We start from the raw sequence: 20137 nt of genomic DNA, 5'->3' as shown, positions 1-20137 counted from the left end.
TATTGTCTACAAATTTCTTATGATTATGGGAGGAAGACTGAACTTACATGCAGCCACATGAGAAGAACATTCTACAGGCATACCCCGGTTTAAGGACACTCACTTTAAGGACACTCGCGAGTAAGGACATACAGTATTTTCAATAGCACCATACCCCTGTGTCCGTACACTCGCTTCGCGAGTACGGGCACTTATTCTGCCCTACAGACTGCAGTAGTAGTGACGCGCTGATTCCCCTTGCCCAATAGGCAAACGGCAGCTCGCGCATGCGTCAGCAAGTCCTGAACAGCAATACCGGCTCCTTACCTGTACCGAAGCATCGATAAGTGGGGAAAAGGTACTGCTTCACCTAAAGTAAATTTTCGCTTTACATACATGCTCTGGACCCATTGCGAACGTTAATGCGGGGTATGCCTGTACAGCATATACTTTAAAAGTCAACTTTATCCATAATATGCACTTTTAAGAGTATTTTATTCATTCACTACTTTGCACATTGTTTGCACCTGCAGCTACAGTATATGACAAGAATTTTTCACAGCACATGGTTTAAGAGTTAATTTTATTCACATTTTATGCAATTTAATACTATTTAACTCGTTCACTATTTTGCATTGTTTGCACATCACTTATTGAGCGCTCCCCAAGTCTTTTCTATACTTAGCATTAACCACCCTACATGCTTCTTCTATATCTACCTCACCTGTATGGAACCTGCTAACTGTCACATAAGTACTTAAAGGAGCACACCAACAACCCTTTTTAAAAAAAAAAATGTAATAGGTGGGAAGCAGGGGGCTGCCGAAGCTGAACCGCATTCATTCCGGCTCCGGGGACCCACTGTTTCCCGAGATACCTACCTCAGAAGAGGGTGTATCTGTCTGCTGTTTAAATGACCCGCATCACGTGGGCCAATTGAAAGTCACACAAGGGATGCCATCATGGCTTCCTATTGGCCTGCAGGACACGGGTCATTTAAAAAACAACATTTCGATAGCCCCAAAAAGCCTCTTCCGAGGTAAGTATTTCAGGATGTAGGGGAACCCTGCACCTGAAATTAACGCGGTTCAGCACCGGAGACCATCTGCTTTTTTTTTTTTTTTAAGTGTCACCTGGAGTGCTTCTTTAAAACATGAAGGGGTCTTTGCATGAAGAAGGGGGACTAAGCTGTAGCATTTGTGTCTAAAAGGTTATAATTTTTTTAGTGTGACTCAGACTACAAGTGTGGCATGGAGTCATTAACCCGGGACATTGCACCTAGACAGCAAAATTTTGCCCTAAAAAACTTCCTATCCCACCTTCAAGGAAGAAACCAACGCAAAAACATATAAACAAAAGTAATGCATATACCATCACCATCATTTTAATCTGACAACCTAAGCTCATTCCAAAAGCTCAGTGTTTTTCAACAGGGTTTCCTAAGAACCCTTGGGTTCCACAGACCTCCTTAAAGAGTTCCCTGCTATTTTGAGGCCATTTGAAAATTTTACCAAAAACAGAAGAATTTACAATGCATCTGATCACAGACGCGCTATTAGAGAGGGTTGGGGTTCCTTACAATGCATCTGATCACAAACGCACTAGTAGAGAGGGTTGGGGTTGGGGTTCCTTACAATGCATCTGATCACAGACGCACTAGTAGAGAGGGTTGGGGTTTCTTACAATGCATCTGATCTCAGACGTGCTATTAGAGAGGGTTGGGGTTCCTTACAATGTATCTAATTTCAGACGCGTTATTAGAGAGAGGGTTGAGGTTCCTTACAATGCATCTGATCTCAGAAGTGCTATTTTGCCAAAGCACCAGGAGCGCGAAATGCATCAGAGGGGTATATCCTGGACATAGGGGAATCAGCCATTGTTGCCACACAAGCAGGAATTGGCTGTATTACCCTCAACATACAGGTTTACCCATACCCCCATTATTGAGCTCTGAAGTCAGAAGATCACATCACCCTCATCCATTGCCATTTCTATACTCACAGGGTCTCGCCCATTAAACTAAGTACAGCTTTATCTACATGCTGTTTAGCCCAGTACTTGTTAGCACTGGTTCAATGAGCTTTGCTCTATTTCCTTGTGCTATTAGAGAGGGTTGGGGTTCATTACAATGCATCTGATCACAGACGCGCTATTAGAGAGGGTTGGGGTTCCTTACAATGCATCTGATCTCAGACACGCTATTAGAGAGGGTTGGGGTTCCTTACAATGCATCTGATCTCAGACACGCTATTAGAGAGGGTTGGGGTTCCTTACTATGCATCTGATCTCAGATGCGCTATTAGAGAGGGTTGGGGTTCAGACATACAAGCGAACGGCAAAAGTACGATTCTGCCTGTCCACATGTATATTGCAGCGCAATTTGCGACTTTATTTTCAGAGGAAGAGTGAGGGAGAGAATGCTTAAATATGAGGAAAAGAATATAAAAACAGGGACAAACTACATGACAAAGTTAGACCGGAAAGGAAGAAAAATGGAGAAAAGAAATGTTGGGGGCTTAGACCAGAGACATAGACATACTTATAGCTAGATGGAAGGTGTAAAGAAATCGAAAGAATGGGTCAGTGGTAAAAACATAGACAGAGAAAGGAAAAAAAAAGAGAAGCCAGCAGAGAGAGCGAGCCCTGACGAAAGGCGTCTTGGTTTTTTTTCCATAGGCACTTTAAACATTTATCAGGGACAAGGAATCCAATGCAAAGAGCTTAAGCCTGCATTAAACGTACTCCCCCTACTTACCCCCAGGAATCACCTCCTCCGCCTGCCAGCACTTCACCTCCCAACAAACGTGTGGCACCTATTCATAAACACGTGCTGACAGCATGGCTGCAAGCAAGCACGCAGGAGAGCACAAGAAAAGAGCTAAAAGTACAAGCCGTCAGCCCCCACAAACCATGCAGGGAGCACAGGATTAAAGAGAACTGGAGCCCCCTCTTCACAGCAACATACGAAAAAGTTGCAATTAAGTATTTCAGCTTAAGCTTCAGAAATGATTACCCATTTTTACATAATTTTTACATAAATTACTTTCTCTGAGTCAGAACGATTTGCTTCTGTATTTAAATATAGAGGGGGGGGGGGGGAAGGATCAGTATAACCATATTGTCCTTTCCGTGTTGAAGTAGATCATGAAATATTCAAGACGTCCAATTCTCACTTAAGTATTGAACATGGGTCACAGAGTCAGACATTACAATGCACAAATAGTTTAAGGTATTAAAATAAACATACATCTATGTGTATTGTTGTTTCCGTGTTCTCCTTGTTCAACATGTTCTCATTTAATCGGGTCATGCACTGATTTTAATTCCTTTCATTCTGGACGGGCCGGGGATGCACTGCTCAGAATTTCAACAACCGCCTACCAAGATTATTATTACCCCCAGCATTAATACTTACTCTTTCACCCTCGCTACATAACACACTTACACTGATAACTGCATTAACGACCACCCGCTGTCTTTGTCTGGTTACCTTTCACGATACGATAAATATGAAGTTAAGCAAATGGTTGCACCACTTTTAGAACAATTTCGGTGGGTTTCTCATTAAACTGAGAAAATGTGGATCAGGGGACTATCGCAAGGAAACTACAACGTCAATGGAAATTTCCATGCCATAGTACCTCAATCAGCATTTTCGCAATGTAATGAATATCTCCCTCAATGTCAATTAATGTGTCCATTTTCATCAATGTATCAAGGCTTGCATAGGAAGCTATTTGGAATAGCTAGAAGAGGAGTTGCTTAGCACGGTTATATAATGGTCAATAATATAATGGTCTAAATATCAACGTTTACAAACCGGAACAGCTGCAGTTTTCCTCCTCTTTGCTCCTGATCTGGTATGGTTTTAACACCTGTGCCTAAGAGATCAGCATCAGATAACTGAAATAGCAAATATCGCACAGTACAAATGACACACACTCAGACTGTCACAAGTGGAAAATTGTGTACCATGTTCAGCAGCGAATTATCATCTTAACACATATCCCTCAAATTGCTGGGATTGTAAACTTTCTCGGACAGGCTTTTTGATCATCTCATTGTTTGAGTTTGTGTCTATACTTTGTAGGAACATTTACCCTCTGTTAATTATACTTGAATATTTAAGCTGCAATCTTCCCACACAGTTCAGTGTCCTAGTAGAAAAAATATTAAATAATAGTTATGATCTCCAGGCTCCGCATCTGCTATACAGGTAAGCTATGCACAGGTAAAAAGTCATTTTGGACTGTATCAAAACACAAAACATAGGATATGTGAGAGGTTCCCCATGTATATTTATATGAGCTATTCAATGATAGACTTTCAGCTGTAAATATTCAAAGTAATTAGTTGGTACTTGGTAAAGCATTTTGATTTTATTGCAATTTCAATATACTGTATGTTCTAAGTAGGACTACACTGTTACGATGTCTATAAACTTTACTGATCATGCCTCACATGACACACACTGCCATATCCAACCACAGACACACACTGCCATATCCAACCACAGACACACTGCCATATCCAACCATAGACAAACTGCCATATCCAACATCATACACACTGCCATATCCAACATCACACACACTGCCATATCCAACCACAGACAGACTGCCATATCCAACATCACACACATTGCCATATCAAACCACAGACACACACTGCCATATCCAACCATAGACACACTGCCATATCCAACATCACACACACTGCCATATCAAACCACAGACACACACTGCCATATCCAACCACAGACACACTGCCACATCCAACATCACACACTACCATATCCAACATCACACACACAGCCATATCCAACATCACACACACTGCCATATCCAACACCACACACACTGCCATATCCAACCACAGACACACTGCCATATCCAACATCACACACTATCATATCCAACATCACACACACAGCCATATCCAACATCACACACACTGCCATATCCAACATCACACACACTGCCATATCCAACATCACACACACTGTCATATCCAACATCACACACACTGCCATATCCAACATCACACACACAGCCATATCCAACCACAGACACACTGCCATATCCAACATCACGCACACTGCCATATCCAACATCAAACACACAGCCATATCCAACATCACACACAGCCATATCCAACATCACACACACTGCCATATCCAATATCACACACACTGCCATATCAAACCACAGACACACACTGCCATATCCAACCACAGACACACTGCCACATCCAACATCACACACTACCATATCCAACATCACACACACAGCCATATCCAACATCACACACACTGCCATATCCAACATCACACACACTGCCATATCCAACATCACACACACTGCCATATCCAACATCACACACACTGCCATATCCAACATCACACACACTGCCATATCCAACATCACACACACTGCCATATCCAACATCACACACACACTGCCATATCCAACATCACACACACTGTCATATCCAACATCACACACACTGCCATATCCAACATCACACACACTGCCATATCCAACATCACGCACACTGCCATATCCAACATCAAACACACAGCCATATCCAACATCACACACTGCCATATCCAACATCACACACACACTGCCATATCCAACATCACACACACTGCCATATCCAACATCACACACACTGCCATATCCAACATCACACACACTGCCATATCCAATATCACACACACTGCCATATCCAATATCACACACACTGCCATATCCAACATCACACACACTGCCATATCCAACATCACATACACAGCCATATCCAACATCACACACACTGCCATATCCAACATCACACACATTGCCATATCCAACATCACACACACTGCCATATCCAACATCACACACACTGCCATATCCAACATCACACACACTGCCATATCCAACATCACACACACTGCCATATATATATATATCCCAGTATATTTTATTTCCATATTACAGTTCTGATAACTATGATACTGCATTAATAAACTGTAAAATAGACTTACAAAATGTTAAATAATTAATAGAACAGGATATTTGTCATCTTATTAAAGGTATCTTTACATGTAGAGAAATTAATATTTATACACACAAAGTGTATCCAAATGTGGCTATATGTACCCAGATACTCTAGTACTGTATTTGTTCATATTATGTACTTTTTCTGAAGGATCATCACGCAAACATCTATCTGCACAGATTGAACGGTCCTTGGAGGTCAAGGGTGAGGAAGAGCTCCCAGAGGACACAGTGACTTTAAACTTCCCTGTTGTTCCTCGCAAGGAGCATGTTGTTCCAGCATCCTCACCAGCTGTTCTAGTGCCCTCGCCAACTGTTCCAGCACCCTCACAAGCTGTACCAGCGACGAGACCTCCTGCTCCAGCACGGAAACCTGATCTGCCAGATGTCCACTACGATGAGGCCACTCTGGCACATCAGCAGCAGCTTCTCAAGATGCATAGGTCAGCATATTCCCAGATGAACCATCATTTGGCGAGCATCTCCCACAACTCCACTCACCAATTCAGAGTGATAAGGTAACCCCCTTCTGTGGCAAAACAGCACAAACATCGCCATCAGTTTGGCCCAACTAAATGGTGCAGTTAATGGGTTCACCTGGGCAGTGCAGTAATCTACGGAGAGCGTACGTGCACCATCAATTCTGACAACGCAAGCTGCATCCAGCAAATCGCTGGCAATAATCAGTGGTTTCACTCCTGATGACCACACAACCCCCTCCTCCCTCAGTTGAATCCCTTAGTCTACTTTCTAACCCAGTGGCCCCAGCTGCATTAAGGTGTGGAAGAGCACGTCGAAGGAGGCCTAGTGAGCATGACCCTTCCTCTGCCAGCAAGAGGAAGAGATGGTCTTCCCAAAACGCCCATGTTCCTTTTTTTACCCCGAGTCTTTTTCTCACACAGTGATGTAACTGTTAATAAATGTTAAGTTCACTATTTCTGTCTCTTGGTAATTATTTTGACAAAAAGTTCAAACCTTACTGTAAACTCATACTTCAGTCAGTAAACAACATATACCATATCATAGCAAGTCACACAAACATCTCCTCCATTCACTTAAATCACTAAAAATCAACCTAGAGTTTAACATTTAACTCCCTGACACTTTAACAGATGCATCTCTGTATGTGCGTCTGACTTTTATATTATTCATAATATATATCTTTCTATAACCTTGTCAAACAAAGGTATTAAAAGTTCCGCGCTCGAGCTGTCATGGATCTTCTCCCATTTTCAAATAATCCTTTTGCAGCTGGGTGTGCAGGAGCCCCTCCCAAAAGCTCCTAAGAGGGGTCTCCCAAAAAAGGGGGACCCCAAAAGACAAATATACACATACACCAAGCGCACCAAGAATTAGTATACACTCTAAAATTTTCAAACCACAATCAGATATGAAATTAGGTGTAATCGTGACTTTAATGATAAAAAAGGTCTGCATTCAGACCGTGGACAAACCCTAACCGCGGTTCCAACACCGCTGGACTAATACAGTAAACGCATGTAAAATATCATAAAAAAGGTATCATAAAAAACGTATGTGCAAATGCAGCAGATAATACAATCTCCAAGATCGTGAGACTATTAGAACACCTAATGATAATGAGATGCCCACTGAAGACCTGTTCTGCTAATCTATATTCTGCACATAAAAGAACCCCACTTACAGAGATACTTATGTAAGGATGTGGTAGGAACCTCATATGTGTGTTCAGTGTGTGTTCAGTTGGTGTTTGACTCTGTTCAGTGAGAGGCATGTGGAGTGTCTGCAACAGTGTTGCAGTGTGTTAGAGCAGAGTCAGACAGGCTGTGTGTCTGTGCAGATTAGGCAGAGAGGCTCCGTGGAGAAACTACAATTCCCATGAGCTCCTGGGCAGTCACCTGATGTGAAGAACCAATCAGAAGGCTAGAATGACAGGGGCAGGAACGGGAAGCGTGGGGGAGAGACCACACTAGTCAGAGGTGATCTGGAAGGTAAAGGACGAGGGTGTATGCGTGCAGGGGGTCAGTGACCCGCCTGCATAGGCCAGCTTTACCCCGCAGGCCCTTAGGAGATGCCCCTGAGCCACAGTAGGTTGCTGTGCTGCAGGGACGCCCATAGTGAGCAATCAGTCACCTTACTGTGTAGACAGTTAGGGACAAGCGTGCGGAGCAGGTTTGCTGGTGAGCTGCTTGGGACCAGACAGCTACACTGCGGACATCAAAGACAAGCAAGGATTCGGCTGATCCTTTTCAAAGCATTACCGGTCACCGCCGTGACCAGAAGGTATTTACGTTAAGTGCACCAACACCGGTCAACAGGCGCTGATCCCGCCTTAGGCGTAACTCTTTGAGGACACTAGTGAGTGACCAAATGCCTAATACACGGAGCACTCCGTTCTATTAGTGTAAGGACATACTCGATAAGAGCGTGGCTGAGCCACTACTGTACAGGACAAAACTCGTTGAGAGCGTGGCCGAGCCACTCACGTATAAGGACATTATCATTTAGCTGAGTTAAGGTTATATTGCCTTATAGGTTATGTGTTAGGATATATGCTGGGTGTGAAGTAATATGAGGAAGTGCTAAGGTACTGTTGCGATTACAGTAAAGTTGGTTGCATCACACATGTGTATATATATGTTTCTTGCCCAGGGGAATCTCACATCACGGGGATCCTAAGTAAGTGGAGGTGCTGTGCTAATAAAGGTTACCCCAGGCTCCCAGCTAGCAGAGGCTCAGATCTCCTGAAGCCACAGGTGTTGTACAGCGACCAGTAGTTCCTTTGGGAGGGTTCAGAAAAAGGGCTACATTTCGAGGCGCTGCTGAGATCTTAGCCCTGGGGTGCCCCATATATTTTTCTCAATTGTGCAACAAGTTTTTTTTTCATCATGTTTGTGCCCTCGCAGCCCGAGGTGCGCAAGTGGGCCCAGCGGCATGAAATTCCCCTGACACGTGCTTTTGGCCTGGGACATGTTCCCGCCATCCTCTCCCTAGGCACCGTGACTGACCATGTCAGGAAACTCCCGCTCATGGACACTGCCCGAGTGCAAGATCACTATTACGACCGGGAACAGATTTGGCGCAAAATCCTATATGTCACTGAACAGGACATATGCCCCAAAGCCCTGCCATTAGTACTATTGCTACCCGAGGCTCCCGGCATACACTGTCCAATAGTGCAAGTTGATTCCACCGAGCCACTGGCTGCATCCACACCACTGAGGGGATATCCCGGCTCGTTAGGCGCCATCACTAGCAGCTCTGACCGCACCCATGAGAACAGTTTGAACCCTCGATGGCCTGCTGCAATGGGCCTAGGCACTTCGTTCACCCCCTCCGCCATAAGGCCTGCATTAAGTAGAATCAGTATGTCAAGACTAGATGCCTACTCCCCAGCAGGGGGTAGCCTGCTGGATAATGGCTCTATCCCTGTGCTTGCAGAAGCCATCCACCACTCCACACAGGCCCACCAATACCGGAAGTTAAAGGCATTTTCAGGTGACAAACCCACACCCCTGGGAGAAGTTGCATTTGAAGAGTGGCTGGATCACACGGAACGGGTACTTCCTGAATGGTCCTGCACCGATGCCATCCGGAGGCAGCATATCGTTGAATGTCTGTGACCCCCAGCGTCCCACATGGTGCACTGCTATCGGGACGATCACCCGGACGCTGATGCGGCGGGCCTCATTTACTGCCTTACCAAGACCTATGGGGTCCCTGTGGATGCCAATGCCCTAATGGCCAAGTTCCATGCTCTGGCTCAGAAAGAGGGAGAAATGGTGTCCGACTTCCTTAGACGTCTGCATCTGGATCTGTGGACTCTGGTGAGGAAGGGGGTGGTGCCGAAGGTGGATGCCGACGGACTGCGCACCACCCAGCTACTGAGGGGGCTCCTGCCACTTCATCCGGTGTCCGTACGTGTCAGTGGCTGCCTCGTACCCGGACAAGCCTTGGCGTTTAATGACCTAATGGACCGGGTCCAAGCACATGAGACTGTGCTGCTGGGGCATGACTTAACCCCAGGGAAGAAGGCGTCGAGTGGGAACAAGGACACCAAAAGGTCGGAAGCTAAAGCCGAGACGTCCGAGAGTGGGGACCCCTACAAGAAGGACTCGGAGGCGCCGACAGCTGCCCGGGAGCGCCCTGTGTCGGGACGAAACTCGCCACCCATCCGAGATGATGCCTACCTCAGTCAACTCCGGTGTTATGCTTGTGGAAAGATGGGGCATCTTCGGGCGCGCTGTCCCTCCCTACGGAAAGCGGCGTCTCGACCAGCTAAGTCCATGCTGTGTACTCCCCAGGACGGCAGAGCCGTGGCCCAGCCTTCGACGAGTAATCGGATCGGACCAGCCGCCATCGTCCGGGTAGTGATTCTGCGTTGATGGATACGGGGTCTCAGGTGACCATAGTGTATCGGCCCCTCTACGAGCAACACTTACACCGGCTGCCGCTGTTATCTGCTGACTCTTTACGGTTGAGAGGGTTGAGTCACGAAGATTACCCCATCGATGGAGTGGTGAAGGTATATCTGGACATTCCCCAGCTGAACACCGGTAAGCACCACCCCATGGAAGTGGAAGCCTTAGTGTGTCCAGAACCACAAGACCACCCCAGTGCCCCGATAATCATGGGAACCAACACCGACATTGTGCAATCGGTGATCCGCATGTACTTACAAGAAGCAGGCGAAGCCCCGTTGCTGGCTCTCACTACGTGTCCGGCACTACAAGAGGCTTGCGGTAAAATCGCGACTGAAGAGGAGCATGGAATGCTGTACAGTCAAGAGTGGGGCGTGACCCAGATCCCTCCCGGGGAAGGGAGAATGATGATCGCGGCCTGCCACTATCGGATAGACGTCCAGAGGATCAGCTATTCTCATTGGAGAGCACGACACGGGATGATCAGTGGCTTGGCTACAAAATATTAGCTTCAGTGAAGAAATGGCCAGGGAAAATTCCGAATAGAACCTGGGTATATGTTCAGAACATCTCCCCGTACCCCATGTGCATTGATCGTCGGCAGCCTCTGGGTAGAATCTATCCCATGATACCTGGAAAGAGGGCCGCAGAGGAACGGCCGGCGGCCACCACCCATGCAGAACTCCCCTGTTGGCATTTGACTTTGGAGATTCGCCACTAACGGAGGACTCGAAAAAAAGACTGCAGACCAAGCTAGGAGAATGACGAGAGGTGTTCTCCACGAGTGATATGGATGTGGGGTGCAGTCGCAGCGCCCACCACACCATTCGGATGAGCGACACCGCCCCGTTCCAGGAGCGTTCCCGCCGCATAGCTCTCCGAGACGTGGAAGAGGTGCAGAGATTAGTAGCCGAAATGGAGAATGCTGGTATTGTTCAAGGATCCCGCAGTCCGTACGCCTCTCCCATCGTGGTGGTTCGCAAGAAGAATGGGACGGTATGTCTATGCGTAGACTATAGGACACTGAACAATCGTACGGTACCTGATCAGTATACCCTCCCACGCATTGAGGACCTTCTGAACGCCTTGACGGGAAGTAAATGGTTCAGTGTACTAGATTTGAGGTCGGGATACTATCAAGTGCCCATGGATCTGGAAGACCAGGAGAGAACAGCCTTCATCTGTCCGCTAGGGTTCTACCAGTTCACCCGCATGCCACAAGGGATCTGCGGGGCCCCTGCCAACTTTCAGAGGTTAATGGAACAGACCCTGGGAGACATGAACCCGCAAGAATGCTTAGTGTGCTTGGATGACATTATAGTGTTCGGGAAAACGTTGGAGGAGCACGAGGAGCGGCTAATGAAGGTGTTGGATCGACTTCAGAAGGAGGGACTCAAACTGTCCCTGGATAAATGTAAATTTTGCCGCACGTCCGTGACTTACGTGGGCCACATTGTATCAGCTGAAGGGATATCCACCGACCCAGGGAAGATGGAGGCCGTAGTGAATTGGCCCAGGCCCAGTAACGTCCAAAAACTCCAATCCTTCCTGGGGTTCTGTGGCTACTACCGGCGCTTCGTGGAGGGCTACTCAAGCAAAGCTAAGCTCCTGAATAACCTTTTTTTAAAGATATATCCTGAGGCTACGGGCAGGAAAAACATCACGGCGCAAACGCCCTTTGGCGAGAAATGGACCCCTGCTTGTGAGCAAGCGTTCTTGAAACTGAAAGCCAGTCTAATGCAGGCCCCAGTGCTGGCCTATGCCGATCCTGACCGCGAATACGTGCTACATGTGGATGCCAGTTTTAATGGACTGGGAGCAGTGTTGCACCAGAAACATGCCACAGGGCTCTGCCCCGTGGCGTATGCGAGTCGAAGCTTGACCCCAAGTGAACAGAACTATCCTGTCCACAAGCTGGAGTTCCTAGCCCTCGAATGGGCAGTAGTGGACAAGTTACACGATTACTTGTATGGGGTATAGTTTGAAGTCCGGACAGACAATAATCCAATGACGTACATTAACACGTCCGCCAAATTAGATGCGACAGGTCATCGGTGTTTGGCGGCGCTGGCCAACTACCGTTTCAACCTCAAGTATAAACCAGGGCCCACCAATGTAGGGGCCGATGCTTTGTCACGAAGACCGGGGCTCCAGCCTGTCCTGGATGAGGAGGTGTGGGAAGAAATTCCGGGGCCTGGTATACGTGCTCTATGCTCCATAGCCGCAGTAGTCGATGATCAGGTCGCATTCTCGGAGCTAAGAGTAGCCGACTCATTAGGGTGTCAATCCCGTGCTGTCCCTCAGGCCTACCGAGGCTTGGAGGGAATGAACCTTACAGAAGACAAAATCATCTCCTGGAATGAGCTAGTGCAGCATCAAATTCAAGACCCAGTGGTAGAATTAGCTCGCCAAGCCCTGCAGCAAGGAAACCCCTCCATTCTTAAGCAAGCCCCCAGAGAATTGGTGAAACTCTTGTTGAACGAGTTCGAGAAATTCGAACTGGACAATTGCCTCCTGTATCGGGTCATACCCTACCATAATCATCCCGATCGGCGACAGCTATTCCTGCCCAAGATTCTGCGGAATATGGTCCTCAGGGCCCTACACGATGATCATGGCCATCTGGGTGTCGACAAAACATTCGGGTTACTTCACGACCGATTCTACTGGCCGAAGATGAGAGAATCCGTGGAATTGCATTGCCGACAGTGTACCCGCTGCATACAGAGGAAGACTCTCCCCACTCCGGCTGCCCCCATGGCACATTTAAAAAGCGCCGGCCCCATGGATTTGGTGTGCATGGACTTCTTATGCATCGAGCCAGACTCCTGGGGCATTGGTAATGTACTAGTGATTACGGACCATTACACAAGATACGCCCAAGCATTCCCCACCAAAGATCAACGAGCGGTGACTGTGGCTAGAGTATTGTCGGAAAAATACTTCATTCATTATGGATTACCGAACCGGCTACATTCGGATCAAGGCCGAGATTTCGAGAGCACTCTCATTAGAGAACTGCTGAAGTTGCTAAATATACTGTAGCTAGTCACGAACGACCCCGTACCACCCAGAAGGAGATACTATGCCTGAATGGTTCAACGGCACGCTACTTGATATGCTGGGAACACTAACAGGCTCTCAGAAGAAGGAGTGGAGCAAGCAAGTGGAGACACTGGTGCATGCATATAACTGTACTCGCCATGAGTCTACCGGGTATACCCCATACTTCTTGATGTTTGGAAGGGAAGCTAGACTGCCCGTGGATGTGCGACTACGAATATCTACCGATGGGGTATCCAACAGGACGCATTTCCGATATGTACAAAGACTACAAGACAGTCTACAGCAGGCCTATAAATTGGCGGAAAAGACGGCGGCGAAATTAAATGCAAGCAACAAAAGACGTTATGACCACAAGGTGAGGCATAAAGAGATTCGCCCGGGGGATGCTGTTCTTCATCGTAATTTAGGCATTCTTGGAAAGCACAAATTGGCTGATCGGTGGAGAAATGGGGTGTATGAGGTAGAATCACAGATGCCTGGCCTCCCGGTGTACCGCATCAAGGATTCAGAAGGCCGGGTAAAGGTATGGCATAGGAATCATCTGCTCTCCATACCTCAAGTAGGGGACAACGAATTGGAAGTGCCCACTGTTTCAATAGATCGAGAAGATGAAAATACAGAGGTTGGCCCAGAGACTGTAATAAATGCCACCTCTGAGAATCCTATGGAGGGAACCTCTCAAAGGGGCCTTCCGGCCGCGGGGGCATCTCCCGAAGGAGCTACGGGTAAAGAGCCCCTTGGTCCAACGACAGAGACGCTGACTCCAGTGAGCCAGCCGCTAGACCCGCAGAGCCCGTGCTTTGTGCCACAAAGAGACTTTGCAGACTTATCAAGCCCCTCAAGGACAGAGTTGGAACTGCAAAATGGGAATTGCTACTCTCCAGAGGAGGTAGCTAAAGAGCAAATTCGCAGAAGCCAAAGAGCTAGTCAACCTCCAATGAGGATGGCTTATGATCAATTTGGGGCACCCCATTATGAGGCTCAGCAGTGGTCTCGGAGCAAAATCCAATCTGTGATTGTGATGCTCACAGAATTGTGCAATATCGTATAAAGTCAATGCGAATGTGCTAAGTTATATAATTGAACTGCATTTTTATTATATAACATTCTGTGTATAGTTATGTAGGTGTAGCGCAAGCGAGGACGTTGGATTCTGCAAGGGGGAGAATGTAAGGATGTGGTAGGAACCTCATATGTGTGTTCAGTGTGTGTTCAGTTGGTGTTTGACTCTGTTCAGTGAGAGGCATGTGGAGTGTCTGCAACAGTGTTGCAGTGTGTTAGAGCAGAGTCAGACAGGCTGTGTGTCTGTGCAGATTAGGCAGAGAGGCTCCGTGGAGAAACTACAATTCCCATGAGCTCCTGGGCAGTCACCTGATGTGAAGAACCAATCAGAAGGCTAGGATGACAGGGGCAGGAAAGGGAAGCGTGGGGGAGAGACCACGCTAGTCAGAGGTGATCTGGAAGGTAAAGGACGAGGGTGTATGCGTGCAGGGGGTCAGTGACCCGCCTGCATAGGCTAGCTTTACCCCGCAGGCCCTTAGGAGAAGCCCCTGAGCCACAGTAGGTTGCTGTGCTGCAGGGACGCCCATAGTGAGCAATCAGTCACCTTACTGTGTAGACAGTTAGGGACAAGCGTGTGGAGCAGGTTTGCTGGTGAGCTGCTTGGGACCAGACAGCTACACTGCGGACATCAAAGACAAGCAAGGATTCGGCTGATCCTTTTCGAAGCATTACCGGTCACTGCCGTGACCGGAAGGTATTTACGTTAAATGCACCAACACCGGTCAACAGGCGCTGATCCCGCCTTAGGCGTAACTCTTTGAGGACACTAGTGAGTGACCAAAGGCCTAATACACGGAGCACTCCTTTCTATTAGTGTAAGGACATACTCGATAAGAGCGTGGTTGAGCCACTACTGTACAGGACAATACTCGTTGAGAGCGTGGCCGAGCCACTCACGTATAAGGACATTATCATTTAGCTGAGTCAAGGTTATATTGCGTTATAGGTTATGTGTTATGATATATGCTGGGTGTGAAGTAATATGATGAAGTGCTAAGGTACTGTTGCGATTACAGTAAAGTTGGTTTCACCACACATGTATATGTATATGTTTCTTGCCCAGGGGAATCTCACATCACGGGGATCCTGGGTAAGTGGAGGCGCTGCACTAATAAAGGTTATCCCAGGCTCCCAGCTAGCGGAGGCTCAGATCTCCTGGAGCCACAGGTGTTGTACAGCGACCAGTAGTCCCTTTGGGAGGGTTGAGAAAAAGGGCTAAACTTACATAAGAAGGGGGTGTTGGTATCTCCTGCAGTTTTCTGCAGTTTAAAGACTCTGGTCACAGGGGCCAATAGGAAGCCGCACCGGATGACGCCCCAGTTTCCTATTGGCCCACAGAGCTCGGGAGCTTTGAAAAGCGGCCATATAGTGAACCCTGGAGTGGCTACCAGCCCCCACTATGGAGGCAAGTACCTCTGGAAGCAGGGGGTCCATTGGGCTGAAATTAATCGAATCCAGCGCCGAAGACCCCCTGCTTCAATTCTGCATTTAAAACATTAAAGAAAAAAAACGGCTTGGACTGCCACTTTAAAGTGTCAACTGATACCAACGCTTATCCATTAAGCACTCCCCATTCTGCTCTACAAGTAGTCCTCGCGATCCAACGTTTCACTTTACAACGAATGGCATATCCGATGCTTTTTTTTCTGCAGATTTTTTCACATTTTTCTTTTGTTGCTTTACACTGCAACCCTATGGGCCGTTATCTGACGCCTGAATGAGTTATCCAACGCTCACCACCAGTTATTAACATGGGACTCTGTAAAAGACGTGTGCAGAGGTACGCAATGGAGACCTTTTAAAGTGAAACTAAAATTAGGCTTTATTGCGCCTGCTCCTTTAACACAGCAAAACATTCAAAATAAGCCAAAGAAAAACCTACTCCGCTTTGGAGAATATCTACACATGTAGTCCAGCCCTCTCTAACTAGGTGGTTAGCTAAACTAATTACCAGCCCACATATATATACATATATACAGATATCTAACAGTCCCATAAGAAAGTCTTATCTGTTTCTTGTAGATGTAGGGGAAGGCCGCTTTGCTCTCCTGGTCAGCACCCTTGTGTGCTTAGGCAGTGTCTGTCCAGGTATACAGGTCTGGTCCCCTTTGTCTTGCTGTCAGCCTGCAGTCTCTCTGCAGCTCAAGATATCTGTTCTTCCTTGGTTCAGCCCCCAATTGTGAGACTAAGGAATCCCCCTCCTGTGTCTCACATGACATTATTTCACAGAGCTCTGATTAGGCAGGTGGAGTTGGTTAATTGCTGGTGTGCAATTAACCAGCACACTGCTGGATTAGAGGCAAGTTTCTTAACAGGGATATACACTGGCGACACACTTTATTCGAGCTTGGCTAGTCCCACGAATTCGGGTATACCCGGGTGTATTGAGGTTTGTGACTGTTTTCTGCCCGAGTGCATTGAGGTATTTTCCAAGCAGGGATTGAAGCATTTTATTCCCGCTGGCTGCAATACTGCACAGTATATATATATATACTGCATTACAATTCATGAATTTATGCCATCTGGTAGACACGCGAAGCATTGCAGCCTATTAAATCCTAATCATTATCATTTAACAGATCAGCCGCCCATCAGCCAGGCATGAACCCAGGCTGGGAAGGCAAACGCAACGGGGCTTGTCAGAGGTGAGGAGTGGCGCATTCCAGGTATCTGCCAGGTACATACCGGGTATTTGCTCGAATAAAGTGTGTCGGTGCAGTATCCCTGTTACAGACTCACTTTACAACGGTTTCACTATCCAACGCTACTTCCAGAACGGATTCTGTTGGATAACCAGGGACTGCCTGAACACATATTTTTTCAACGACTTACTGTACTCTTCCACCAGCCTATGCTGTCTGTATCAAGTGACTCTATTAATGTTACACAGCATGTGTGTGATTAACTATTCCTTCCTTTGGAACAGTGCTCATCAACTAGGTTATTTAGAGGGCCAGAATGAATAAATCAACTGGTACAAAGGTCAAGAGAGTATTGTAATGTCATTTTGGATTCACATAAAATAAGCTTAAATAAATTTAGCATCAACATTTTGTAAGCATTTGTAACCTATGCAACTTTTAAATTTAATAAACGTGATCTGCTTAACGTTTCACACGCAGACTAGGCTCGGGAGACAGAAGAGTCTTGTGGTAACCTTACTTAAATGGGAAAACCCTTCAAATGTTCTTTTAATCCTGTGAGTTACAAAATAAAAAAAGCTCTATGGGAGAGGAACATGTGTCTGTGCAAAAAATTATCGGTACAGTGCGGTGTACAATGTAGCACTATATAAGAACATATTAATATGTCATATCCCATAACCTGGCAACTGTGTTTTTGCACAAGAAGATACGTTCGACACAACCTTCAGAATGAATTTCAAAGTTTGCAAAGTTTAGATTTTAAACCCACCCTCCCCTTCATTTTTATATCCAGTACCAACTCCAGGGATTGCACTGCCCTCAAAACGGTTTGTGGTATGTTTGTGCCATTTTACGCCCTTTACTCTGTTGCCCGACTGCTAAAACTCTGACACTGTCACGGAGGGCTCACCACAAACAAGGCGGGACCGCGGGGCAGAGGTGGGGATTAGATAAACACCAACCCACAGCCACGTGGGCACGTCTGGAGTGTAGATTGGTCGAGGTAGCCAGGTCGGGGTTAGAGAGGTACGGATAGTCGAGATACTTGCCGGGGTCTGGATTGGAGCGGTACGGATCGTTGCAGGTACTATTAGCCGAGGTCAGGGTTGGAGAGATGAGAATAGTCGTGGTACGTATGCCGAGGTCGGGGTTGGAGAGATGCGGATTGTCAATGGTAGCCGGGGTCAGGAGTACAGAAGAGCGGAGTCCAAGGGATAGCCGGGTCAGGAACAGAGATCAAGGAACAGGAGCACAAAGGCAGCAGGAACAAGGAGAGCGGTGATACACTTTGCAATGACAAAGGGGTATGCTCAGCCGATGAGCCAGTGGGCCGGCTGAGCATATAACAGGGAGGAGAGCCAATGAGTGAGGAGCTCTTTCCTAAATCTGTCTCAGCGTCTCCCCTGCTGAAATCACTCTCCTGGCTTCTTATCACATCACACATCACACACTCCATTCTCCTCCTCACTTTTATAGCTTTACACTCTTCTGCCCCTCCATACATCTCAGCTCTAATTTCTTGCTATACACCATCCCGCCTCTTGCGTTCTGCTCAAGGATGTCTTCTCTCTACCCCATTTGTATGTAAAGCCCTCTTCCACCTTAAATCTTTCTCACTGACTGCCCCACACCTCTGGAATGCCCTTCCCCTCAATATCAGACTAGCACCCTCTCTATCCACCTTTAAGACCCACCTTAAAACATACCTGCTTAACGAAGCATATGAGTAGCTACATGGCTGATACTTTACACCTCATACATAAACCTTGGTCGCTTGCAGACGCACTTACCAGAACGCCCGCCTACTGTCTCAGTACGTTCTTCCTACCTACCAATTAGATTGTAAGCTCTTCGGAGCAGGGACTCCTTTTCCTAAATGTTACTTTTATGTCTAGGGTTGCCAGGTGTCCTGTATTGAACTGGACTGTCCTGTATTTGAACACACTGCCCAGTAAATAATTAGAGGTAATACTGGACAAGTATGTGTTCGGTATTACCTCTCTGGACATAGTGACCTGATCGGCTTGGGGGGCTGCAGGATTTCCCTGAGCAGGGCTGCTGCCAGGGGGCTGGGCAACTTCCTCCATCCTGATTGGCTGCATTACCCAGCAGCAGCCAATCAGGAAGAAGAGTTAGGAGCCTGGTGGTGTTGCCAAGGAGAGGAGGAAACAGCATGGAGAGGGGAGGTGCGTGCATGCCTTGAGTGCATCACATCTTTCCAGGTGTGTCCAGTATTTTCGGAAAAGCCACTTGGCAACCCTATTTACGTCTGAAGCACTTATTCCCATGATCTGTTATTTGTATTATTTGTTATTATATGATTGTCACATGTATTACTGCTGTGAAGCGCTATGTACATTAACGGCGCTATATCAATAAAGGTATACATACATACATTTTTCAATTCAGGAAATACCAAACTCCACAAAGTCATATTGATAGATATGAATGGCTATAAAATTCTCAGAAATAAAACAGCAAATAAAAATATCACTTGTGCGCACATTCCCATGTCTCAGACAGGTCTGCAAACCTGCCTTTCCCCATTATCTCTTAGCATACAGTGTTTCCACGGCAGCCAGGGTTTCTGGGCAATGACATGCAAATGAGCACAGTGTCACCTTTTGCTGCAAATCTATTTTAACATGGACCCTTCTAAGCATATACCTGCCGTATTACACAGCTTTTCAGCACAGCCTGGGGTAAAGAAGTGCAGAGCCAGTAACCCTGCTCACAGACAGATGTTTCCACCTTTTGGGTCTCATCAGTGTGAGGTTGATTACCAGCTCAGAAATAAAACTAAAAGTAATATCAATAACTCCTTTCTCTGGACCTCTTTGCCGGAGGGCCCCGGCAATGCATAACAAAGCAAAGCATTGCACCACCCTTCTGGCACCAAGGGCATTAATGAGTCACACTGCATGATAATGCATTTGGGAGG

At 46.8% G+C, this 20137-nt stretch overlaps 1 protein-coding gene across 4 annotated transcripts in view; it reads right to left on the bottom strand.

Annotated features, from left to right (window-relative positions):
- The window catches only part of SHANK1 (SH3 and multiple ankyrin repeat domains 1), a 278275-nt gene that overhangs the window by 53506 nt on the left and 204632 nt on the right, over window positions 1-20137 (bottom strand). The gene's annotated exons all lie outside the window — the stretch shown is intronic.

The sequence above is a fragment of the Ascaphus truei genome, chromosome 6 (assembly GCF_040206685.1).
Source record: "Ascaphus truei isolate aAscTru1 chromosome 6, aAscTru1.hap1, whole genome shotgun sequence".
NCBI classification, from domain to species: domain Eukaryota; kingdom Metazoa; phylum Chordata; class Amphibia; order Anura; family Ascaphidae; genus Ascaphus; species Ascaphus truei.
Note: the sequence above shows the minus strand (reverse complement) of the source record. Positions and strands in the feature narration are given on the sequence as shown.